This window comes from Salvelinus namaycush, chromosome 29, assembly GCF_016432855.1.
Source record: "Salvelinus namaycush isolate Seneca chromosome 29, SaNama_1.0, whole genome shotgun sequence".
In the NCBI taxonomy this organism is placed as follows: domain Eukaryota; kingdom Metazoa; phylum Chordata; class Actinopteri; order Salmoniformes; family Salmonidae; genus Salvelinus; species Salvelinus namaycush.
The window spans coordinates 17,468,212-17,495,049 of NC_052335.1; the positions used below are offsets into that span (position 1 = coordinate 17,468,212).

The 26,838-nt window shown below is 44.1% G+C and overlaps 1 long non-coding RNA gene across 1 annotated transcript in view; it reads right to left on the minus strand.

The window, feature by feature from the left end:
• Positions 1-9,265: 9,265 nt before the first annotated feature.
• Positions 9,266-26,838, minus strand: part of LOC120024560 — a 28,418-nt gene continuing 10,845 nt past the window's right edge. The window contains exons 3-4 of the long non-coding RNA XR_005472872.1: positions 9,591-9,684; positions 9,266-9,376 (exon numbers count right to left, since the gene is read on the minus strand). This is a non-coding gene — a long non-coding RNA (uncharacterized LOC120024560). The remainder of the gene's footprint in view (positions 9,377-9,590; positions 9,685-26,838) is intronic.

Genomic DNA, 26,838 nt, shown 5'->3' on the forward strand with positions numbered 1-26,838 from the left:
AGAACCTCCAAGACGTCATTTAACTGTAAAAATGTATTACCTTTTAATGTGGCATGAACACAACCAGTCATGATGTTTTCATCTGATTGTCAAACAAATCGCTTCAAAAAGTAGGTTACCTTTGCAAATTCGTCCCAAATAATCCCAGCATCCGAGCAGTGCACTGTGCACGCGCCAACATTCCTTAAATTCCAGGGGTGTAGGAGTGCTATTTTTTAAGTGAGGGAGTGCAAAATGAACATTTTAAATGACATCATTTCTCAATCAAAGTTTGTACCGACACATGTAGCCTATTGAATATCATTGTAGAATAGGCCTATGCATAGAATGCATCCTCCAATTGCAACATCTGCCTATGCCCACATATTGTCTCAAGTACATTTTCTATTTTTAATACCCTCAAACACCAAGTTAGGCATACATAATTTAAAAATAGGCTATCATCACTGCAATTGTGAATGATCATTATTTACGTCCAAATTGTGTGCTAATCATTTCAAGTTTCACATTTTAATGTGAAAGTACAGTGAAATGTCTTTCTATCAAGAGCTAAACCAAGCAATGCCGTAATCAATATCAATGTACAGTAGTACTAAAAATAAAATAATCACAAAATAAGAAGAACACAAGAAGTAAGTAAGCTACACACAGGGTCATTTCCAATTCCATATTTACAATGGGCAGTGATACTTGAGTGAGGTGTATATACTGTATGTATAGGGGTAAGGTGACTAGGCATCAGAGATAACAGAGTAGCAGCATCATATATATGATGATTGTATGTGAGTGTATGTTTGTGTGTGTAGAGTCAGTATAAATGTCTATGCATGTTGTGTGAGCAAATTCAGTGTGTGTGTGTGTGTGTGTGTGTGTGTGTGTTGGAGTGTCAGTGGGCGTGAGTGTGTAGAGTGCTGTGAGTGTGCATAGAGAGAGTGAAAAAATTAAATACAAGGGTCAACTCAGATAGTCTGTATAGCCATTTTGTTACCTATTTAGTTAGCTATTTAGCAGGCTTATGGCTTGTTAATAGAAGCTGATCAGGAGCCTGTTGGGGTCAGACTTAACGCACCGGTACCACATGTCGTGTGGAAGCAGACAGAACAGTCTATGGTTTGGGTGGCTGGAGTTTTTAACAATTTTCCGGGCCTTCCTTTCCTGATACAGAGGTCCTGGATGGCAGGGAGCTCGGCCACAGTGATGTACTGGGCGGTCCGCACCAGACTCTGTGGTGATTAAACCAGTCAAGATTCTCTCAATGGTGCATCTGTATAACTTTTTGAGGATCTGAGGGCCTACTTCACGATTGTGTTGGTATGTTTGGACCATGACAGGTCCTTAGTAATGTGAACAACAAGGAACTTGAAGCTCTCAACCCGCTCCACTACAGTCTCGTCGATGTGAATGGGGGCATGCCCGGCCCCGATTCCTGTAGTCCACAATCAGCTCCTTTGTCTTGCTGACGTTGAGGGACAGGTAGTTGTCCTGGCACCACACTGCCAGATCTCTGACCTCCTTATCCCTGTCCCTCAACGTCAGCTGTCTCATTGTTGTCGGTGATCAGGCCTACCACCGTCGTGTCATCGGCAAACTTAATGATGGTATTGGAGTCATGCTACACAGTCGTGGGTGAACGGAGAGTACAGGAGGAGACTGAGAACGCACCCCTGAGTGGCAACCGTGTTGAGGTTTAGCGTGGCAGATGTGTAGTTGCCCGTCAGTAATTCCAGGAACCAGTTGCAGAGGGAGGTGCTCAGTCCCAGGGTCCTTAGCTTAGTGATGAGCACAGAGAGCACTATTGGGTTGAATGCTAAGCTGTAGTCAATGAACAGCAGTCTCACGTAGGTGTTCCTTTTGTCCAGGTGGAGTGTGGCGTGCAATAGAGATTGCGTCATCTGTGGATCTATTGGGGTGGTATGCGAATTCGAGTGTGTCTAGGGTGTCTGGGATTATGGTGATGTGAGCAATGACTCATCTTCAAAGCATTCCATGGCTACAGATGTGGGCACAGGGACTATGGTGGTCTGCTTGAAACATGTAGGTACTACAGACTTGGTCAGGGAGAGGTGGAAAATGTCAGTGAAAACACTTGCCAGCTGGTCAGCGCATGCTCTCAGTACGTGTCCTGGGAATCCATCTGGCCCTGTGGCCTTGTGAATGTTAACTTGTTTAAAGGTCTTACAGTACTTACATCAGCTTCATTTTTAACAAAGCAAATTTGAGAACAAGGCTACCTAAATTCTATCAGCATATTGATTGTAGCACTCATGCGGGCAATACACTGGATCACTGCTACTCTAACTTCTGCGATGCATACGAGGCCCTCCCCCGCCTTGCCTTCGGCAAATCCGATCACGACTCCATTTTGCTACTACCGTCCTATAGGCAGAAACTCAAACAGGATGTGCCTGTGACAAGAACTTTTCAACGCTGGTCTGACCAATCGGAATCCACGCTTCAAGATTGTTTTGATCACGTGGACTGGGAAATGTTCCGGACAGCCTAAGAGAATAACATCGATTTATACGCTGATTCGGTAAGTGAGTATATAAGGAAGTGTTGTACCAACTGTGACTATTAAAACCTACCCTAACCAGAAACCGTGGATAGATGGCGGCATTCGCGCAAAACTGAAAACGTGAACCACCGCATTTAACCATGGAAAGATGACATGGAATAAATATAAACAGTGTAGTTATTCCCTCCACCAGGCAATCAAACAAGTGAAATGTCGATATAGTGGAGTCACAATTCAACGGCTCAGAGACAAGATGTATGTGGCAGGGTCTACAGGCAATCACAAACTACAAAAAGAAAACCAGCCACGTCACGGACACCGATGTCTTGCTTCCAGACAAACTAAACACCTTCTTTGCCCGCTTTGAGGATAATACAGTGCCACCAACGCGGCCCGCTACCAAGGACTGTGGGCCCCCCCTCTCCTTCTCTGTGGCCGACGTGAGTAAGACATTTAATCGTGTTAACCCTCCCAAGGCTGCTGGCCCAGATGACATCCCTAACTGCGTCCTCAGAGCATACGCAGACCAGCTGGCTGGTGTGTTTAGGAACATATTCAATCTCTCCCCATCACTGTCCCCACATGCTTCAAGATGGCCACCATTGTCCCTGTACCCAAGAAGGAAAAGATGACTATCGCCCCGTAGCACTCACTTCTGTCATCACAAAGTGCTTTGAGAGACTAGTCAAGGATCATATCACCTCCACCTTACCTGACACCCTAGACCCAGTTCAATTTGCATACCGCCCCAATAGGTCTACAGACAATGCAATCGCCATCACACTGCACACTGCTCTATCCCACCTGGACAAGAGGAATACCTATGTTAGAATGCTGTTCATTGACTACAGCTCAGCATTGAACACCATAGTACCCTCCAAGCTCATCATTATGCTTGATGCCCTGGGTCTCGACCACGCCTTGTGCAATTGGGTCCTGGATTTTCTGACGGGCCGCCCCCAGGTGGTGAAGGTAGGAAACAACATCTCCACTTCGCTGATCCTCAACACTGGGTTCCCACAAGTGTGCGTGCTCAGCCCCTTCCTGTACTCCCTGTTCAGCCATGACTGAGTGGCCATGCACGCCTCCAACTCTATCATCAAGATTGAAGACGACACAACAGTAGTGGGCTTGATTACCAACAATGACGAGACAGCCTACAGGGAGGAGGTGAGGGCACTTGGAGTGTGGTGTCAGTAAAACAAAGGAGATGATCGTGGACTTCAGGAAACATCAGCGGGAGCACCCCCCATCCACATCGACGGGACAGCAGTGGAGAAGGTGGAAAGTTAAGTTCCTCGGTATACACATCGCTTACAAACTGAAATGGTCGACCCATACAGACAGTGTAGTGAAGAAGGCGCAACAGTGCCTCTTCAACCTCAGGAGGCTGAAGAAATTTGGCTTGTCACCTAAAACCCTCACAAACTTTAACAGATGCACAATCGAGAGCATCCTGTCGGGCTGTATCACCGCCTGGTACGGCAACTGCACCGCACACAATCGCAAGGCTCTCCAGAGGATGTGCGGTCTGCACAATGCATCACGGGGGGCAAACTACCTGCCCTCCACGACACCTACAGCACCCGATGTCACAGGAAGGCCAAAAAGATTATCAAGGACAACAACCACTGGAGCCACTGCCTGTTCACCCCGCTACCATCCAGAAGGCGAGTTCAGTACAGGTGCATCAAAGCTGGGACCGAGAAACTAAAAAACAGGCCATCAGACTGTTAAACAGCCATCACTAACAGAGAGGCTGCTGCCTATATAGACTCAAAATAATTGGCCACTTTAATAAATGGATCACTAGTCACATTAATAATGCCACTTTAAATGTTTACATACTAATCTCATATGTATATACAGTATAAAATACAATCTATTGCATCTTGTCTATGCCGCTCGGTCATCGCACATCCATATATTTCTATGTACATATTCTTATTCCATCCCTTTAGATTTGTGTATTAGGTAGTTGTGAAATTGTTATATTACTTGTTAGATATTAGTACACTGTCGGAACAAGAAGCACAAGCATTTCGCTACACTCGCACTAACATCTGCTAACCATGTGTATGTGACCAATAACATTTTATTTGGATGAGGTAGCCACCTGGAATGCATTTCAATTATAGGTGTGCTTTCTTAAAAGTTCATTTGTGGAATTTCTTTCCTTAATGTGTTTGAGCATACTCGCTGTTTATTATCTCTGCTTAGTCACTTTACAACTTACCTCAACTAACCTGTACCCCGCACATTGACTCAGTACCGGTACCCCCTGTATATAGCCTCATTATTGTTATATACTGTAGTAGGTTCAAGGGTATGGGGTTTCCACGTCACAAAATTCAATAACCAAACACGCACAAGGAACACAACTAGAATGCAAATGGAGAGTTTATTAGGGAGTTTTGCACACTGGGGAAAAGGGGGGAATTCACCAACCATTTCACAGTCCACAATCAGTTCTCGTTGTCCGTTCCGTTCTCCAGGGGTAATCCTAAAACTTGGGTCCTCAGCCAAACTGGTTTGGTTCACAGTGGGTGTAATCAGACAGTCCAGGTCACAACGGGTAATCACACAGCTGTTTCTTTCTCTTCTCACGCTCTTCATACCACACACTTCCCTCTTCATTCTCTGCCCCTTTGTGCATGCTGCTTCCTCTTTCATCCCCAAGCACTCCCTTACTTAATGGTCCACAGGCTCGCCTCGTTGGGGAAGGAAGTCCATATAAGGATCGGGGGTGGAGCCAGCAACATCACCCTTCAAGTGGTGATTGAAGGGCTGTAAGGTATCTCCCTTCAATCACCACTCCCCTCACCTCTCCTTGCCGTCTGCCACAATTTGTGTTACTTTTTGACTGATTCGATTTTTTTACTTTAGTTTATTTAGTAAATATTTTATTAACTATATTTCTTGAACTGCACTGTTGCTTAAGGGTTTGTAAGTAAGCATTTCACGGTAAGGTCTACACCTGTTGTATTCGGCGTATGTGACAAATAACATTTGATTTGATTTGAAACCCTCTTCCATCCCCTTTCTCTGGCTTAGCTAGCCACTGGTTACACTTTAGCTAGCTAGTTAGCAGAGCAGTATATCAAAACATGATTTTGTATTACTCAGCCTAGATAATTGTTTGTACAGTATGTCAACTTTGGTGTCTTTCAGACCGTATGCCGTCATTGAAAATAAGAATTTGTTCTTAACTGACTTGCCTAGTTAAATAAAGGTAAAATAAAATAAAATAAAAGGATGATCATAAGAGCATTAAAAGGGGAGAAGACCACTATAAGCCTGGCCATGTAGAGAAGTGCAGCTATAGTGAGGGGCAATTTACTGGTTTGGTCAGGGCCAGCATGAGGGATATATGATTGATACAATATGCCAAGTGATAAAATCCCAAGTTATCAAGTAAAATAAAAATTGCACTTGTGAAAATTACAGTTAATAAAATATTCTACAGCTGTAATGTCATCAATCAAATCAAATTTAATTTATATAGCACATTTCTTACAACATGCATTTCAAGGTGTTCACAGTCATGCATTGAAAGGCATGTGTGACTTATCATCCTTCCTCTTGGCAGGTCTCTATAGGTGACCTGGGGATTTTCTACCACATGTAGCTCTTAAAACTTCTCTAGGATAGGGGGCAGCAAATTCACTTTTGGATAAATAGCGTGCCCAATTTCAACTTCCTTCTACTCATCCCCAGAATATAAGATATGCATATTATTAGTAGATTTGGATAGAAAACTCTCTGAAGTTTCTAAAACTGTTTGAATCATGTCTGTAAGTATAACAGAACTTATGTAGCAGGCAAAACCCCGAGGACTAACCATTCATTTCTTTTTTTTTTAAGTCACTGTCTGTTCAATGAGTTTTCATTGGAATACTGAATTTCTAATCACCCTGTTTTCAGTTCCTACCGCTTCCACTGGATGTCACCACTCTTTGGAAATAGGTTGAGGTTATTCCTTTGTGAAATGAAGAAGTGAGGCCACCTGGAAACAGTGTAACGTCATGTGTACTGTTTGAGAGTTGCGCAAGACTAGAAAAGTAGCGTTAGTTTGTTGATCTCCTGTATTGAAAACAGATAGACCCGTCTTCAATTTGATCGATTATTAACGTTTACAAATACCTTAAGTTGTATTACAAAAGTAGTTTGAAATGTTTTGGCAAAGTTTAGAGGTAATTTTTTAGATATTTTGTAGTGACTGCGCAAATTGGAAGCTGTTTTTTTCTGGATCAACCGCGCCAAATAAATGGACAATTTGGATATATATGGATGGAATTAATCGAACAAAAGGACCATTTGTGATGTTTATGGGACATATTGGAGTGCCAACAAAAGAATCTCGTCAAAGGTACGGCATGATTTATATTTTATTTCTGCGTTTTGTGTCGTGCCTGCAGTGTTGAAATATGCTACACTCTCTTTGTTTACTGTTGTGGTATCATCAGATAATAGCATCTTATGCTTTCGCCGAAAGGCCTTTTTGAAATCTGACATGGTGGCTGGATTCACAACGAGTGTAGCTTTAATTTGGTATCTTACATGTGTGATTTAATGAAAGTTTGATTTTATATCATTTCTTTGAATTTGGCGCTCTACATTTTCCCTGGCTATTGGCCAAGTGGGACGGTAGCGTCCCACATATCCTAGAGAAGTACATTCTTCCTCTTGGCAGGTCTCTATAGGTGACCAGGGGATTTTCTACCACATGTAGCTCTTAACATCCTTCCTCTTGGCAGGTCTCTATAGGTGACCAGGAGATTCTCTCCACCACATGCAAATTCCTCCGTGTAGATCATAAGTGTAGTCATGCATGCTATTTTGGCGGTTCACAACATTGGCCATACGGATGTGGAATGTGAGTGGAGGAAGCCGTGCCCAGCCAGGTGCAGTCAGTTAGTGAAGGACCTGTACCCAGCTGAAGACTACAACCCTCTGTCCCGAGAGCCTACTGATGAGGATCTTCAGTGGCTAAGAAGCCATCTCCGGGCCAGGTTCAGTGGAATGGCAAGTCTCCTTGAACTTGAGCTCGAACAACCGCTACCCTCCTTGTTATCCCTGTCTATATCGGACATTGTTGAAAAACAAGGGCACCTGGGGCATGCAGGCATCCTGGCTGACATGGCGCTGTCGGTGGAGCAGCAGGAGGCTATACGGCAGGCAACAGTTGGACAACGCACCCATCTCAACTTGCACACCATTTAGGAGAGGGAGGTTGAAGACCATCCTCACTGGAACCAGGTCCAAGGTCAGCTCCACATCACTGGAATGGACACCTGCTTCTTCGTTGTGTAGACCACCAAAGCCTCCATCACTGAACCCATCCAGCGTGACGACCACTGACAGACTCATATTGTTCCTCCTGTCAGTGCCTGTTTTCAGGGAAGCTAATGTTCCAAATATATTCCACATAGTTCATACACACAGGCTCCCAGACAGGCTAGGCTCCCAGAATAGGTTATATTACATACAAGTTTTGCTCAAAGCAGCCAACTAAAGTAACATAGTTAACTTCATGGGCACAGTGGGAATTTATATCTATGATGTTCAAATTATGTCTTACTTCCTGTGTCTTACTTGCTGAAGGCCCCAGTCATCCCTGCCTGTACCTGACATTGTTGAAAAATACATGAACAATGAATAAAGATTATACACAAACAATAGGCTCCTAGAATAGGTAAAATTTCATTCAAGTTTTTCTCAAAGCAGCCAACTAAAGTAATTAGTTAACTAACGTAAGCTCAATCACAAAGGCTGGTCTCAGTTAATCTCCACACATTCAGTAGTACAACACAATTCACATTGCATTTTATCATGGGCACAGTGGTAATTATTATCTGTGATGTTTAAATTATGTCTTAGACAAACCAAGAGGTGTAATGGGTTTGCAAAAATATGTCGCATAAAGCTTACTTCATTATTCAACGTTTTTTATATTTTTTCTGCACCAGGGATAGCGTACACAGACGTTTCGGCTGTACAGCGTTCTTCAATGTGTAGGTACAATTTTCTTTAATTCAAAACAGCATTTGTAAAGAACAGATGAGCATCAGGTACTTCTAATCAGGGTTGCCACTCATCTGCCAATCAGGTACCTGTATTCAAATTAGTCACAAAAAGATACAGAGTTATAGGGTACGGAAGCGGGCACGAAGGGCTACTCACAAATCAATCGCCCCAGGTGTCCGCTCACCTAAATACATCATATCAATTCATGAGAGAGCCCACCACAAAGGACATCAGGCATAGCCGTTCATAAATATGTGGGGCCAACTCATAAACAATATGCAAAATCTGATATGGACAGCAAATTACTCCAAAGAGAAGCCATGTGTACATATAAATTACATTCTGTATCTTAACATGGTTTAAATAAAACATTTGATTTCACCTCCTTCCTATAAGCCACATTTAGACTGTTATACAAGAACAATGTCTATCAGATTTTGTTTCTCATTTATTAAAAAACAATTTTTTAAACCTTTATTTAACTAGGCAAGTCCGTTAAGAACAAATTCTAATTTACAATAACGGCCTACCAAAAGGCCTCCTGCGAGGATGGGGGCTGGGATTAAAAATAAAATGAGCTGGCCCCAATATTAATGGGTTGAGCCTGATTTTCCGCATGTCATGCCTCATGTCTAAAACATGGGGAAAAGGGGACATAAAGTCAACATTTCGATGCATCTACACATTCAATGTTTTACATAGTTGATGAGTTACTGACCTGTCCATCCACAGGCTCGATGTGCTGTAGTCTCCACAACTGGACGCTCTCGCTCAGATCCCACTGGCACAGGATGTCCATGCACCATGTGGTTTGAGGGATGCACTCCTGTTGGACTGGAAAAAAAGACATTTGGTCACTGGTACTGTAGGTATTTTTCAATGCTGTAACACCATCTTTATCTGGACAGAAAACCCATTGTTTATCATAACACAAACCCAGCTTGGACAATGTGACAAGTGGTCCTTCAACACCCAATCCTCATTGTTCATTCTTGTTTCCTAATCAACAGTTCTGGAACTTCCTCTTTTGACATGGTGGCTGAGCTACCTTTTCTGGAAATACAGGGCCATTTCTCGTTCCCACTGGAAAATGGCAGCTGCAGACCTGAGTCACTGGGTTTCCGGTCCTCTCATCTGAAAGACTTAAAAAAAAAAAACTTTTACTAGCTAAGTTGATGACTAAAATGGGAACATCTGTATTACAATACCATAACCCACAGACTTGACTATAGTAACGGTAAATAGACTGGGCTTTGCACATCTAAAATCCCTACTATGTGAATGGACATTTCTGTTGAGATGGAGGAATTATCTGGAATGCTCAACTAGATGATCAGGACAGTCTAGGGTACTATTTGTCCGAAGAGGTGACGTATTGCGATGAGCTACTACTGTACTTCTGATTCTAATTCTCAAGAAGAAAGTTAAAACCCTCAGCCATGAGGTCACTGAGGAGGACCGTCTGAAAGGGACTGGCATGCAGGGATGAAACATAAGGATTTTGCGCACTGGCCAGCAGACCACGACTTCTAATAGCCCAGAGGTAACCTTCAGTTCCTAAATCTGTGGCTTGCAATGTTTGTAAAGGCAACATTTCACTGCTGTGTCAGGCTAGTTTGGCACGTTTTCTACTAGCCATTTCACGGCTGTGTCAGGCTAGTTTGGCCCATTGTCTACTAGCCCAGCCTGAAAAGTACTAGCCTCGGGCTAGCTTAATTTCCATCCCTGCTGACATGTAGAACTGATTTCATGTATAACAGATGCACTCATGGAACAAAACCATTTGTTTTTTTATGGGAAAACATTGAGCCAAAAAGTCCTTTGTGAGCTAGCTAGAGAGCTAGTTAAAGTTAGCTCACCATTCATGTAGTCAAACTTTTCCACCTGTAGTCCATCTTCCCACATCTTGGAATCTCCCTCCTACACACTGCTGCGGCATGCCCATAAACGTGACACGTATAACACAGCAGTGTATTCGGCACAAAAGCTTTAACAGCATAACTCGTATATCCTAACATTACTTTGCCAGGTGAAGACTCTAAATCAAAGCTCAAAAGAACAGACTATGTCACCTGTTTCACCACACTCTCCGCCAGGTCTGCGTCACAAACATCAGGAATCTTCAAACACCAGTAATCTTCAATTGCTCCACCGCTACCCCTGAACTCACTCCCTTCAATGGTGCCCTGTACCTAAGCGCAAAGCAAGATACAGGTCTTTCCCCAAGTTGCGTCGCACGGAAAGCCTTCTCCCTCTGATCTGAAGAGACACAAACAAACATCACTTCGGGTTACATTCACCGACTCAACAGCACCCACCATCTTTTCCACCCAACCTGAAATCACCCACGGAACAGCCAAAAGGCCTGTTTCCACCCTTGTCAAATATGTCACTCCCACTGGACCAAAAGTATCTTCATCATAACCATGTCCATCAATGCAAGGCTCGGGCTCCGAGGTCCTCACAACACCTTCTACCCCTTCCATTTCATCTCCAGAATTTGAACTGGCGTCAGGCTCACTCTTCCTCGACATACCCTCTCCCTTGTTATTGCTAGCTTCAACAGATTCAAACCTATCCTCTGCCTCCCTCAGTCTTTTCAACCTTCACTCTCTTTCCCTCCAATCCTCCTCCCTTAACCAATACCCAACTCCTGAAAATATTTCACTTTTCCAAGCCAAAATCTATTTTTAGCCTCAAGAGACATGCTAAGCCCTGTACTCCTTCCACTTCAAACTCTCATTCGAGATTAAGGAGCTTGAGTGAGCCCTAGGGGCTCTCAAGACAGGTGAGATGGACGTCATTACCTTAATTCTGTCTCTGGTTATCGTGGTCATTTCAGCGCATCTTATATTAGGGGGAAATTACCCGAATGCTCCTAGATGCATAAAATGATCGATCCTCTGGTTTGGTGCGGCATTCGAGTTCGGTAAATCTCCTCTGATTTTCATCTCTCAACCCAGAGATAAGGTAACAGATATCAGGTGGTTGGGCTCTATGCTATTCAAGCCTATATTTGATTATTTCTCTGAAGATGATGAATTCGACTCTATGAACTAAATGTTTCTTTTTTCGAATGTGACAGATGTGAGTTTGAACCATATACTGTAGGCCTAATCTCTGAGATGTGATGGTGTCAACAAGATCTTGTCTGATGTTGATAATTATATTTACAGTTTGTTTTAGAGTTTCTACAGTGATCTAGCTTCTGCATCCCTGTGATATCCATCCATTGTCTCTTTCACTATCACACACAAACACACACATTTTTATTGAGCCAACTCAGGTTGGCCAAATTCAAAATCAATTGCTGAATACCTTCTTGTAGAGTTTTTTTGTTGTAAATATTTGCCTCAGATAGGTCTGACTATAGATACAGTATATAGATAGAGGATCAGCAGATATTGATGTGGACATATACAGGTATCAAATCAATCAAAATATTATTTGTCACATGCTTCGTAAACAACAATTTACGTAAGTATTCAGACGCTTTGTTATGAGACTTGAAATTGCCCTCAGGTGCATCCTGTTTCCATTGATCATCCTTGTATATACAGTATATGTACAGTTGAAGTCGGAAGTTTACATGCATTTAGGTTGGAGTCATTAAATCTAGTTTTTCAACCACTCCACACATTTCTTGTTAACAAACTATAGTTTTGGCAAGTCGGTTAGGACATCTACTTTGTGCATGACACAAGTAATTTTTCCAACAATTGTTTACGGACAGATTACTTCACTTATAATTCACTGTATCACAATTCCAGTGGGTCAGAAGTTTACATACACTAAGTTGACTGTGCCTTTAAACAGCTTGGAAAATTCCAGAAAATTATGTCATGGCTTTAGAAGCTTCTGATAGGCTTATTGACATAATTTGAGTCAATTGGAAGTGTATTTGTGAATGTATTTCAAGGCCTACCTTCAAACTCAGTGCCTCTTTGCTTGACATCCTGGGAAAATCTAAATAAATCAGCCAAGACCTCAGAAAAATGGTTCATCCTTGGGAGCAATTTCCAAATGCCTGAAGGTACCACGTTCATCTGTACAAACAATAGTACGCAAGTATAAACACCATGGGACCATGCAGCCATCATACCGCTCATGAAGGAGACAAATTCTGTCTCCAAGAGATGAACGCACTTTGGTGCGAAAAGTGCAAATCAATCCCAGAACAATAGCAAAGGACCTTGTGAAGATGCTGGAGGAAACAGATACAAAAGTATCTATAACCACAGTAAAACGAGTCCCATATTGACATAACTTGAAAGGCCGCTCAGCAAGGAAGAAGCCACTGCTCCAAAACCGCCATAAAAAAGCCAGACTACGGTTTGCAACTGCACATGGGGACAAAGATTGTACTTTTTGGAGAAATGTTCTCTGGTCTGATGAAACAAAAATAGAACTGTTTGGCCATAATGACCACTGTTATGTTTGGAGGAAAAAGGGGGAGGCTTGCAAGCCGACGAACACCATCCCAACCGTGAAGCACAGGGGTGGCAGCATCATGTTGTGGGGGTGCTTTGCTGCAGGAGGGACTGGTGCACTTCACAGAATAGATGGCATCGTGAGGGAGGACAATTATGTGGATATATTGAAGCCAAATCTCAAGACATCAGTCAGGAAGTTAAAGCTTGGTCGCGAATGGGTCTTCCAAATGGACAATGACCCCAAGCATACTTCCAAAGTTGTGGCAAAATGGCTTAAGGACAACAAATTCAAGGTATTGGAGAGGCCATCACAAAGCCCTGACCTCAATCCTATAGAAAATGTATGGGCATAACTGAAAAAGTGTGTGCGAGCAAGGAGGCCTACAAACCTGACTCAGTTACACCAGCTCTGTCAGGAGGAATGGGCCAAAATTCACCCAACTTATGTGGGAAGCTTGTGGAAGGCTACCTGTAACTGGCTGTGTGCTGAGGTTGTACCCTGCTGTGATGAGTCACCTACTTGGGATGTGCAACTCTTCAGACCCTCCTTTTACCATGGAGCAGTTCAAGGAAAAGTTTGCCTTTCATGACAAGGGCTTTGAGTATGACTACCAGACATGTTCCTCAGTTCAGCGTTGATCCCTGCCTGGTTAGTCTGGTGATGTTCCTGTCTTCAAACTAGCTGGCAGCTGAGTGGAGTAGGATGCACATTACAGTGTACAATTACAGTAGAACTGCTTAGGTCTAATATAAGACAATATCAATTGGACCAATATACTGTATATTGGACCTAAACCCTGGCTACTCTTAGTCAAATGGTACCATTTACAGTATATTTATGTCATCTGCCCACGAGAGATTATGCCCTGGCTAATATTAGTTTGGTCACATGGAAAGATACACAGACAAACCCAATTCACCCCACTCTCATGGAAGCAGTATAGAGTTCATGTACTAAGGTGCTCTTTGGACTACATGCTTATAGCAAATCACTGGAGATTGAGGGCAAAATGTCTGTGTAGAGATGTACAGTAGGCCTATCTCAGCATAAACAAGGCAGTCTGACCAGAATGTTGATTTAGGTAAAAAGCCACCTTTATTGACATAGTGTTGATGTGGTACTCATGTGGTACAAGGGAACCTTGGAATCAAAGGCTTCAATATTCGAGTGAACAAAATTGAATTTTGAAAGGCTAGTCACGCGAAACTAGGTACAAGGCGACTACAGCACTGTATTTCTGAATATAGTTGTATTTTGGGGGCAGGGAATGGGCCAGTTCAAAATGGTGGCTTCTGTCCCTATTGGGGAACATGCTGGTCAAAGCAGAGGATGATGAGACATCCAGTGAAACAGGCAACAGGGTGAGTCCTATCTTTGAATAGAGAAAACAGTTGTACATTTTGGATGCTTGTACTATGATTCTATTGAAATTCTGATTCATTTGCATACTGGACATTTGACATTCAATCGTCAAATAACTCAACAGTTGGTCTAACTGATAGAAGAATTTGTATGTTTAAGATAATGACTAAAGTATTCCACCCTGAAACCGTATGAAATGTGTTAAGAGTCATAATCCAATAATGTGTGTGACTAGGCCATTGTGTTACTATTTCATAATATGAGCTGGGTATAGTTGAGACATTCAAGGACAACTGAACTGTCGATTTGTGATAACGGTGAAACTAATAACTGGAAAGAGGCCTCCCCACCCTAGGGAGGAGAAAAACTGTTAGAAATGGCTTGCAGAAGATGATGAAACATGTTGCAGAAGGGTGATAAACCATGTATGTGAACTTTGGAAAAAATACAGCCCACCTAAAGAGAGGTGGAGTTTCTACTGATGTGAGTTCATTTGTGTGTGTGTGTGTGTGCTATAAAAAGATTGTGTTCTCATTTTGAAGACAGAGCGCTCTCTGAATAAAGTATTGATCTATTGCAGAATCTGAGACTTTGTCTAATTCTTCATTAACCAGAGCCTTACAACCTCTGGGAATTGGTCAAAGCTATAAAATAGTTCAGTTAGAACATTGGGATAGAAATTCTCGTGACGCTAACTTTACATTATTTTATGTTAATAATTTCACCAAGGTTGTCTTTTGTAGATGGATGCAATGATAATTTATGGGAGGCGATGCACTTTGGCAGTTGTCCCAGTTGGGAAATTAATCATGATGTCACTCGCTCATTGTCATCTACAAAGATTATCCATATTTTATCTTGATAAAGGCCTCTGATTGATGAAAGGTCATTGGACCAGGTGAAATCTGTCCCAGACAGCTAAGATAGATAGCTGCTCCCAAAATGTTAGTGCTGTTCCTGGCCAGCATACTGGTGTTGTAAAAATAGTATAATATTTTGCCCTATGTATAATGACTATCAAATACCTGTATAGTGAAACTTCCAAGGGGATGGAATGTATAAAATCTGTTGTATTTAGACTTAATTTATTGGAAATTATGGTTGTCTTTTTGTAGACATTACCACAACACCTTGTCACCTTAATCACAGACAAATTCCTGCCCAACTATGGATTACTGATGTTCTGCGCTTGCCAACGCAATTCCAGTGAGTACTTTTTTAAATTATTACTACTGATGAGTGGGAGCATCAAGATTATGATTTTTTCTGATAATTTACTTTACAACTACAGTGCCTTCAGAAAGTATTCAGACCCCTTGACTTTTTCAACATTCTGTTAGGTTACAGCCTTATTCTAAAAAAAGTTTTTTTTAATCCATCTACACAAAATACCCTGACAAAAAAAAGATTTTAGAATTTTTTGCACATTTATATGAAAACAAAACTGAAATATCACATTTAAGTATTCAGACCCTTTACTCAGTACTTTGTTGAAGCACCTTTGGCAGCGATTACAGCCTTTATTGATTTTTTATTTATTTAACCTTTAATTAACTAGGCAAGTCCGTTAAGAACAAATTCTTATTTACAATGACAGCCTACCAAAAGGCAAAAGGCCTCCTGCGGGGACGGGGGCCTGCGATAAAAAATAAATAAATACAATAGGACAAAACACACATACTAGCTTGGCACACCTGTATTTGGGGAGTTTCTCCAATTCTTCTCTGCAGATCCTCTCAAGTTGTGTCAGGTTGGATGGGGAGCGTCGCTGCACAGCTATTTTCAGGTCTCTCCAGAGATGTTCAAGTCCGGGCTCTGGCTGGGCCACTCAAGGACATTCAGAGACTTGTCCCGAAGCCACTCCTGCATCGTCTTGGCTGTTTGCTTAGGGCCGTTGTCCTGTAGGAAGGTGAACCTTCTCCCCAGTCTAAGGTTCTGAGCGCTCTGGAGTAAGTTTTTGATCCTGACTAGTCTCCCAGTCCCTGCCACTGAAAAACATCCCCACAGCATAATGATATCACCACCATGCTTCACCATAGGGATGGTGCCAGGTTTCCTCCAGACGTGACGCTTGGCATTCAGGCCAAAGAGTTCCATCTTAGTGTCATCAAACCAGAGAATCTTGTTTCTCATGGTCAGAGAGTCCTTTAGGTGCCTTTTGGCAAACTTCAAGCGGGCTGTCATCCATCTGGCCACTCTACCATAAAGGCCTGATTAGTGGAGTGCTGCAGAGATGGATGTCCTTCTGGAAGGTTCTCCCTTCTCCACAGAGGAAATCTGGGCTCTGTCAGAGTGACCATTGGGTTCTTGGTCACCTCCCTGACCAAGGCCCTTCTCCCCCGATCGCTCAGTTTGACCGGGCGGCTAGCTCGGTGGTTCCAACTCTTGGTGGTTCCAAACTTCTTCCATTTAAGAATGATGGAGGCCACTGTGTTCTTTGGGACCAATGGAAACAGGATGCACCTGAGCTCATTTTCGAGTCTCATAGCAAAGGGTCTGAATACTTATGTAAATAAGGTATGCTTTTTAAATTTTTTAATACATTTGCAAACATTTCTAAAAAACTATTTTTGCTTTGTCATTATGGGGTATTGTGTGTAGATTGAGGAACAATAATAATTTTATCAATTTTAGAATAAGGCTGTAACATAACAAGATGTGGAAAAAGGGAAGGGGTCTGAATACTTTTCAAATGCACTGTACATCACCTGAGTTTATCTTTCAGATACTGTATTTAATTTGGCATTTAAACTGGTCTGATTAGAGATATCATTCTATTTGATTTAAAATATCTTTGTTATGATTACCTTCATCTTGTTCATTCACATGTCTTACCAGCCAGCCATGGTGCATATCAACGCAGCATTTAAAGACCAAGGTGAATTACAGTACAGAATCTCTCCTCTGTTTTATAGCCTCTCACTGACACATGCCCCATTAGCTAATCTAAACTGCTGTGCAGTGTGTAAGATCCTGATGACCTGGAGTCGATTGGCCTATGGTGCTGGATGTAGTATTTTAACATGGTATAGAATGAAGGATATACAGTATGTGCCATTTACAGTGTGGTTTGACAGAGTAAACTTATGACTGATTTTCAGCACGAAATGGTGTTTCGCTGGAAGCAGTACAGCCATTTTACTACATTTGTCTCTCCATCTTATCTCACATTAGTCTCTGACCATTTCCCTAGACCATTTCCCTTTCCCTAAACCTCCAGTAGGTGTCGGCAGTATCTCAAAAATCACCTGCCACAAATGTTTTTTCCTGTTTCTAGGGAGTTCTAATGATTATGCTCAATGGTAAAGGTAATCTTGACAAGAGACTAGATTCAAGTCACAGTAATTTAGTCCATTTTCAATAATCGAAACCTTTGAGACTTTCAATTATACTTATGTGCAAATCTTCTAATGAAATCCCACGTAATCCTGCTGAGTCTGATATCTAATCACACCTGCTCTGCGCTGCATACTAAAACAGCACAGGTTCTTCTCATCAGATCAGTGGTAAACCCAATTCTTTATCATAACACATGTAGATAAAAAATTCAGATAGTCTTGTGTGTGTGTGTGTGTGTGTGTGTGTGTGTGTGTGTGTGTGTGTGTGCATGACAGACACGAGGAAGACCAGGATGACCGCTGAAGAGCTGCAATAGATGCCCTATGTGAAGTGGTGCATCCAGGAGGCCACCGTGCTTCGGGCCTCTGGAGCCATCACACACAGGGTGGTCCGACCCCTCAGGATACAAGTGGGCCCCCTGACCCCAGGCCCCCTGACCCCAGATACACTCCAAGCATCTACATCCCCTCAAAGTCAACTCTTCATTTCCTCTCCATAAAGTGTGTGTATTCTTCTCTTCCAGAACTTCATCATTCCACCATGTGACTTGTTAATGGTGTCTCTTTACTGGGCCCATCAGAAACCACAGTACTTCCCTGAACCGGAGGAGTTCAAAACTTTAAGTACTGGACCAACCATGTTTACCTTAAATTAAATGTGATATTTACCTAAAGATGAAGGGGATACTCTCAAGTCAGTCTTTAAACTTGGTGGGGCACTGTAAAAACATGTAAAGGGAGTGAATTGGATATTTTAGGGCAAACCCAAATCCTCCCTTCACACACAAGAGTTGTTGCTGTAGTATGTCTCTTGCATTTGTCATGCCTGTGTCTGGCCTCCATTTTATTAGCATCCTGTGAGAGCCGGGCCGGAGTGCGTCAGCTCAGGCCTTCGACAGAGTTCTAATATAAAATGAATGACACACTGCGCTGCGGGGGGAGGGGGGACATGACATTCATCACTGAAATTACCCTCCTTTTAACGCTATTTCTGTCTTTTGTGACACCTCTCCTTCTTTGGAAAATGGCTGTATGGTTTTCTGTGTCTAGGCGCTGACCTAACATAATCGCAAGGTGTGCTTTCGCCGTAAAGCCTTTTTGAAATCAGACACTGTGGCTGGATTAACAAGAAGTTTATCTTTAAAATGGTGTATAATACTTGTGTTTGAGGAATTTTAATTATGGGATTTCTGTTGTTTGAATTTGGCGCCCTGCAATTTCACGCTAGCGTCCCACATATCCCAGAGAGGTTTTAAGTGCTGCCTGTCTTCCCAGTAGCCTACTTGGTGTGTAAACTGCTGACTGCTCATAACTTTCAGATGATTGTTGACACATCAACCAGGATTAAGGGGCAGGGCAATTGGTGACTTGTTTTGGTAATCAACGGATGTATTGGAAGGGGAGTGGTTTCTCCTCTCCTAGGCAATCAAAAATGTGTACAGGGAGGTAGAATCACAGGTGGCATAGCAGTCAGACGTCTTTTGTCCTCGTCTTGTCGTGTCCCGTGTATATATCTTTTTCTATATTTTTCTTCGCATATCTTTAACTTCAAAACACTCTCCTGCAACCCGCCTCACCCAATGTGGTACAGATCTGGGGGTTTTTCTAAAGTATTATTCACCTCGAATCCGGAATCCCCCAACAGAAGCTAGCCAGCTCACTAGCTAGTAGTCAGCTAATCACTGCTAGTGGTCATCAGCTAACCTTTAGCTCGGAAAGCTCTCGCCAGTTTGTACAACGCGACTCAAACCAGAGCATACCGGACCTATTTTCTCTCCATATCCCCGGATTGCTACCGCAAGCTCTGGACATTTTTACCTGGATCTTTGCAGCTAGCTAGCTGCTATCCGAGTGACTACTGGCTAACGTCAGTAGTCACCAATTAGCCTGGTGCTAGATCCTTTCTCCCGGCTAGCTAAAGAGGCCCATCAGCCACTCCTGGGCTACAATACCCGGACCCCTTCTACTGCCGGTAAGGGGCACGGAACCCCGCCGATCCTTCACGACTGGACTACGACGTAATCTGCTCGAGGGGGTACTCAACTGGCCTCTACATCGCGACGTCCCCTGAATGCCCATCCGCTAGCCGCGGCTAGCCCGCTAGCTGCTAGCCGCGGCTTGCTAGCTGTCTAGAGCATATTGGACTGTTAGCTGTATAGATCCATTGGCAAATTTCTTGGGCCACTATACCTATTTTGCCAATTGGACTTGGGCCCCTCTGCTACTCGGAACCCTACTAATCCATCACGACTGGTCCATCGACGTCACCGCACGCGGAGGCTAAAACGGACTTTCCTCTGTCGAGACTAAGGCCCTTTTGCTAGCCCCGGTCTGCTAGCTTGCTATCCCCGGCCTGCTAGCTGTCTGAATCGCTGTGTCTCCAGCCAGCCCAACCACTCACTGGACCCCTATGATCACCCAGCTACACATGCCTCTCCTTAATATCAATATGCCTTGTCCATTACTGTCCTGTTTAATGATTATTGTCTTATTTCACTGTAGAGCCTCTAGCCCTGCTCAATATGCCTTAACCTACTATTTAATTCCACCTCCCACATATGCGGTGACATCACCTGGTCTCTAGAGAAAATATCTCTCTCATCATTACTCAATGTCTAGGTTTACCTCCAATGTACTCACATCCTACCATACCCTTATCTGTACATTATGCCTTGAATCTATTCTCTCACGCCCAGAAACCTGCTCCTTTTACTCTCTGCTCTGAACGCACTAGACGACCAGTCCTGATAGTCTTTAGCCGTACCCTCATCCTACTCCTCCTCTGTTCCTCTGGTGATGTAGAGGGTAATCCAGGCCCTGCATCGACTATCTCCACTCCTTCTCCTCAGGTGCTCTCTTTTGTTGACTTCTGTAACCGTAAAAGCCTTGGTTTCATGCATGTTAACATTAGAAGCCTCCTCCCTAAGTTTGTTTTATTCACTGTTTTAGCACACTCTGCCAACCCGGATGTCCTAGCCGTGTCTGAATCCTTGCTTAGGAAGTCAACCAAAAACCCTGAAATTTCCATCCCTAACTATAACATTTTCCGACAAGATAGAACTGCCAAAGGGGGCGGTGTTGCAATCTACTGCAGAGATAGACTGCAGAGTTCTGTCTTACTATCCATGTCTGTACCCAAACAATTCAAACTTCTACTTTTAAAGATCCATCGTTCCAGAAACAAGTCTCTCACCGTTGTCGCTTGCTATAGACCACCCTCTGCCCCCAGTTGTGCCCTGGACACCATATGTGAATTGATTGCCCCCCATCTATCTTCAGAGCTCGTGCTGCTAGGTGACCTAACCTGTGACATGCTTAACACCCCGGCCGTCCTACAATCTAAGCTTGATGCCCTCAATCTCACACAAATGATCAATGAACCCACCAGGTACAACCCCAAATCCGTAAACACGGGCACCCTCATAGATATCATCCTAACCAACTTGCCCTCCAAATACACCTCTGCTGTTTTCAACCAAGATCTCAGCGATCACTGCCTCATTGCCTGCATCCGTAATGGGTCTGCGGTCAAACGACCACCCCTCATCACTGTCAAACTCACCCTAAAACACTTCAGCAAGCAGGCCTTTCTAATCGACCTGGCCAGGGTATCCTGGAAGGATATTGACCTCATCCCGTCAGTAGAGGATGCCTGGTTATTCTTTAAAAGTGCCTTCCTCACCATCTTAAATAAGCATGCCCTATTCAAAAAATGTAGAACCAGGAACAGATATAGCCCTTGGTTCTCTCCAGACCTGACTGCCCTCGACCAGCACATAAACATCCTGTGGCGTTCTGCATTAGCATCGAACAGCCCCCGTGATATGCAACTTTTCAGGGAAGTTAGGAACAAATATACACAGGCAGTTAGGAAAGCTAAGGCTAGCTTTTTCAAGCAGAAATTTGCATCCTGTAGCACCAACTCCAAAAAGTTCTGGGACACTGTAAAGTCCATGGACAATAAGAGCACCTCCTCCCAGCTGCCCACTGCACTGAGGCTAGGAAACACTGTCACCACCGAAAAATCCACTATAATTGAGAATCTCAATAAGCATTTTTCTACGGCTGGCCATGCTTTCCACCTGGCTACCCCTACCCTGATCAACAGCCCTCCACCCCCCACAGCAACTCGCCCAAACCTCCCCCACTTCTCCTTCACCCAAATCCAGATAGCTGATGTTCTGAAAGAGCTGCAAAATCTGGACCACTACAAATCAGCCGGGCTAGACAATCTGGACCCTCTCTCTAAAATGATCTGCTAAAATTGTTGCAACCCCTATTACTAGCCTGTTCAACCTCTCTTTTGTATCGTCTGAGATTCCCATAGATTGGAAAGCTGCCGCGGTCATCCCCCTCTTCATAGGAGGAGACACTCTAAACCCAAACTGCTACAGAACTATATCTATTCTACCCTGCCTTTCTAAGGTCTTCGAAAGCCAAGTTAACAAACAGATTACCCATTTCGAATCCCACCGTACCGTCTCCGCTCTGCAGTCTGGTTTCCGAGCTGGTCATGGGTGCACCTCAGCCACGCTCAAGGTCCTAAACGATATCATAACCGCCATTGATAAGAGACAGTACTGTGCAGCCTTATTCATCGACCTGGCTAAGGCTTTTGACTCTGTCAATCACAACATTCTTATGGGCAGACTCAACAGCCTTGGTTTCTCAAATGATTGCCTCGCCTGGTTCACCAACTACTTCTCTGATAGAGTTCAGTGTGTCAAATCGGAGGGCCTGTTGTCCGGACCTCTGGCAGTCTCTACGGGGGTGCCACACGGTTCAATTCTCGGGCCGACTCTCTTCTCTGTATACATCAATGATGTCGCTCTTGCTGCTGGTGATTCTTTGATCCACCTCTACGCAGACGACACCATTCTGTATACCTCTGGCCCTTCTTTGGACACTGTGTTAACTAACCTCCAGATGAGCTTCAATGCCATACAACTCTCCTTCCGTGGCCTCCAACTGCTCTTGAATGCAAGTAAAACTAAATGCATGCTCTTCAACCGATCGCTGCCCGCACCTGCCCGCCCGTCCAGCATCACTACTCTGGACGGTTCTGACTTAGAATATGTGGACAACTACAAATACCTAGGTGTCTGGTTAGACTGTAAACTCTCCTTCCAGACTCACGTTAAACATCTCCAATCCAAAATTAAATCTGGAATTGGCTTCCTATTTCGCAACAAAGCATCCTTCACTCATGCTGCTAAGCATACCCTCGTAAAACTGACCATCCTACCGATCCTTGACTTTGGCGTTGTCATTTACAAAATAGCCTCCAACACTCTACTCAACAAATTGGATGCAGTCTATCACAATGCCATCCATTTTGTCACCAAAGCCCCATATACTACCCACCACTGCGACCTGTATGCTCTCATTGGCTGGCCCTCGCTTCATACTCGTCACTAAACCCACTGGCTCCAGGTCATCTACAAGTCTCTGCTTGGTAAAGCCCCGCCTTATCTCAGCTCACTGGTCACCATAGCAGCACCCACTTGTAGCACGCGCTCCAGCAGGTATATCTCACTAGTCACCCCCAAAGCCAATTCTTCCTTTGGCCACCTCTCCTTCCAATTCTCTGCTGCCAATGACTGGAACGAACTGCAAAAATCACTAAAGCTGGAGACTCTTACCTCCCTCACTAGCTTTAAGCACCAGCTGCCAGAGCAGCTCACAGATCACTGCACCTGTACACAGCTCATCTGTAAATAGCCCATCCAATCTACCTCATCCCCATACTGTATTTATTTATTTATCTTGCTTCTTTGCACCCCAGTATCTCTACTTGCACAGTCATCTTCTGCACATTCTACCATTCCAGTGTTTAATTGCTATATTGTAATTACTTCGCCACCATGGCCTATTTATTGCCTTACATCTCTTATCCTACCTCATTTGCACATGCTGTATATATATTTCTGTATTATTGATTGCATGTTTGTTTATCCCATGTGTAACTCTGTGTTGTTGTATATGTCGAACTGCTTTGCTTTATCTTGGCCAGGTCGCAGTTGCAAATGAGAACTTGTTCTCAACTAGCCTACCTGGTTAAATAAAGGTGAAATAAAAAGGTGTGTTCTTCACATCTGATAGGCAATAAGCAATTACTGTTAGTACTTCAGTCTCCCCTGGTTTCTGAGCGGCAGAATTCCATGCTGTCAATTTTCCACTCAAGCTTAACATTGTTGTCTTCTATTGCCCACCAGGTGCCCTTGGAGAGTTCCTCAATGAGCCTGAAACCTCTTGAAAGCTAATTTCCTGACGATGGCTCACTGCTCTTCATTCTTGGCGACTTCAACCTCCCGAAGTTTGCCTTGGATTTATTTCTTTCCAACTCTCTCTTTCCCCTCCTTGTCTCTTTTGACCTTATCCTTTCCCAATCCCCTCCAACTCACCATGCAGGTAATATGCTGGGCCTAATCTTACTAGAGGCTGTTAGCCTATTAATCTCACTGCAACCCCCCTCCAGGTCTCTGATCACTACTTTTTATTTTCTGTCTCCCTTTCCTCCAACCTTAGCCACTTAAACCCTATCCAGATGGTAATGCGCCGTCACAATCTTCACTCTCTCTCTCCTCTTCTATCCTTTCATTTCTCCCTTCTGCTAAATCGTTCTCCCTCCTGATTCGCACTGTCCGCTTTCCTCCCGGCCGGCTCGGCCCTCCCCTCCTGCTCCATGGCTGAGAGACTTATTGCGAGCTTACAGAACATGGATGGGGCCAGCTGAGCAAAACTGAGGAAAAGTAAACTTCCTGAGGACCTATCATCCTTTCACTCCCTCATTACCTTCTCTTCCTCTGTGTCCGCTGCTAAAGCTACTTTCTCAGCCTATTGAGTTCACTGGTCCCACACGCACAGAACTACCCTGACGCCTTAACATCTTTCTCTCTCTATCCAGATGAAATCCTGCGACTAGTGAGGTCTGGCTGCCCAACAACCTGCCCACTCAACCACTCCTTTCCTCAAGAAATCAACAGTTGACTCATCTGACATCAACTGCTTCAAGCAGACCACCATAGTCCCTGTGCCCAAGAACACAAAGTCAACCTGCCTAAATGGCTCCAGACCCGTAGCACTCACGTCCGTAGCCATGAAGTGCTTTGAAAGGCTGGTAATGGCTCACATCAACACCATTATCCCAGAAACCCTCGACCCACTCCAATTTGCATACCGCCCAAACAGATCCACAGATGATGCAATCTCTATTGCACTCCACACTGCCCTTTCCCACCTGGACAAAAGGAACACCTATGTGAGATGGCTGTTCATTGACTACAGCTCAGCGTTCAACACCATAGTACCCTCAAAGCTCATCACCAAGCTAAGGAACCTGGGACTAAACACCTCCCTCTGCAACTGGATCCTGGACTTCCTGACAGGCCGCCCCCAGGTGGTGAGGGTAGGTAGCAACACATCTGGCACGCTGATCCTCAACACTGGAGCTCCCCAGGGGTGCGTGCTCAGTCCCCTCCTGTACTCCCTGTTCACCCACGACTGCATGGCCAGGCACGACTCCAACACCATCATTAAGTTTGCTGACGACACAACAGTGGTAGGCATGATCACCGACAACGACGAGACAGCCTATAGGGAGGAGGTCAGAGACCTGGCCGGGTGGTGCCAGAATAACAACCTATCCCTCAATGTAACCAAGACTAAGGAGATGATTGTGGACTACAGGAAAAGTAGCATCGAGCACGTCCCCATTCTCATCGATGGGGCTGTAGTGGAGCAGGTTGAGAGCTTCAAATTCCTTGGTGTCCACATCAACAACAAACTAGATTGGTCCAAACACACCAAGACAGTTGTGAAGAGGGCACGACAAAGCCTATTCCCCCTCAGGAAACTAAAAAGATTTGGCATGGGTCCTGAGATCCTCAAAAGGTTCTACAGCTGCAACATCGAGAGCATCCTGACCGGTTGCATCACTTCCTGGTACGGCAATTGCTCGGCCTCCGACTGCAAGGCACTTCAGAGGGTAGTGCGTACGGCCCAGTACATCACTGGAGCTAAGCTGCCTGCCATCCAGGACCTCTACATCAGGCGGTGTCAGAGGAAGGCCCTAAAAATTGTCAAAGACCCCAGGCACCCCAGTCATAGACTGTTCTCTCTACTACCGCATGGCAAGCGGTACCGGAGTGCCAAGTCTAGGACAAAAAGGCTTCTCTACAGTTTTTACCCCCAAGCCATAAGACTCCAGAACAGGTAACCAAATGGTTACCCGGACTATTTGCATTGTGTGCCCCCCCAACCCCTCTTTTACGCTGCTGCTACTCTCTGTTCATCATATATGCATAGTCACTTTTACGATACCTACATGTACATACTACCTCAATAAGCCTGACTAACAGGTGTCTGTATATAACCTTGCTACTCTTTTTTCAAATGTCTTTTTGCTGTTGTTTTATTTCTTTACTTACCTACACACACACACACATACCTTTTTTTTCTCGCACCATTGGTAAGTAAGGATTTCACTGTAATACCTGTTATATTCGGCGCACGTGACAAATAAACTTTGATTTGATTTGTATCCCTTTTTCTTTCCATAACACTTGAGCGTGCGATCTCTGTTCTGAGAGAGATAACAAGAAAGTTGATCAATCTAACCCATCAGGCTTCAAGACAGGTCACTCAACCGAGACTGCTCTTCTCAAGGTCACGCAGGCTCTCCGCACTGTCAAAGCTGACTCCCTCTCCTCTGCTTTCATCCTGGTAGATCTATCCGCTGCCTTCGACATCAGATCCTACTCTCCACCCTCTCAGGACTGGGTGTCTGAGGCTCTGCACACTCTTGGATTATATCCTACCTAGCAGGCTGCTTCTACCAGATCACCTCTCACTAGTGGTGTCCCGCAGGACTCAGTTTTAGGCCCTCTCGTCTTCTTTCTATACACCAAGTCACTCGGCTCTATCATATCCTCACATGGTCTCTCCTACCATTGCTATTAAAATGACACTCTACTTTTCTCCTTCCCCCCTTCTGACATGCTCTCTGCCTGCTTGGCAGATATCTCAGCTTGGATGTCGGTCCACCATCTCAAGCTCAACCACGACAAGACGGAGCTGCTTTCCTCCCTGGGAAGGCCTGCCTGCTCAATGAGCTCTCCATCATGGTTGACAACTCCAGTGTTGGCCTCCCAGAGTGCAAAG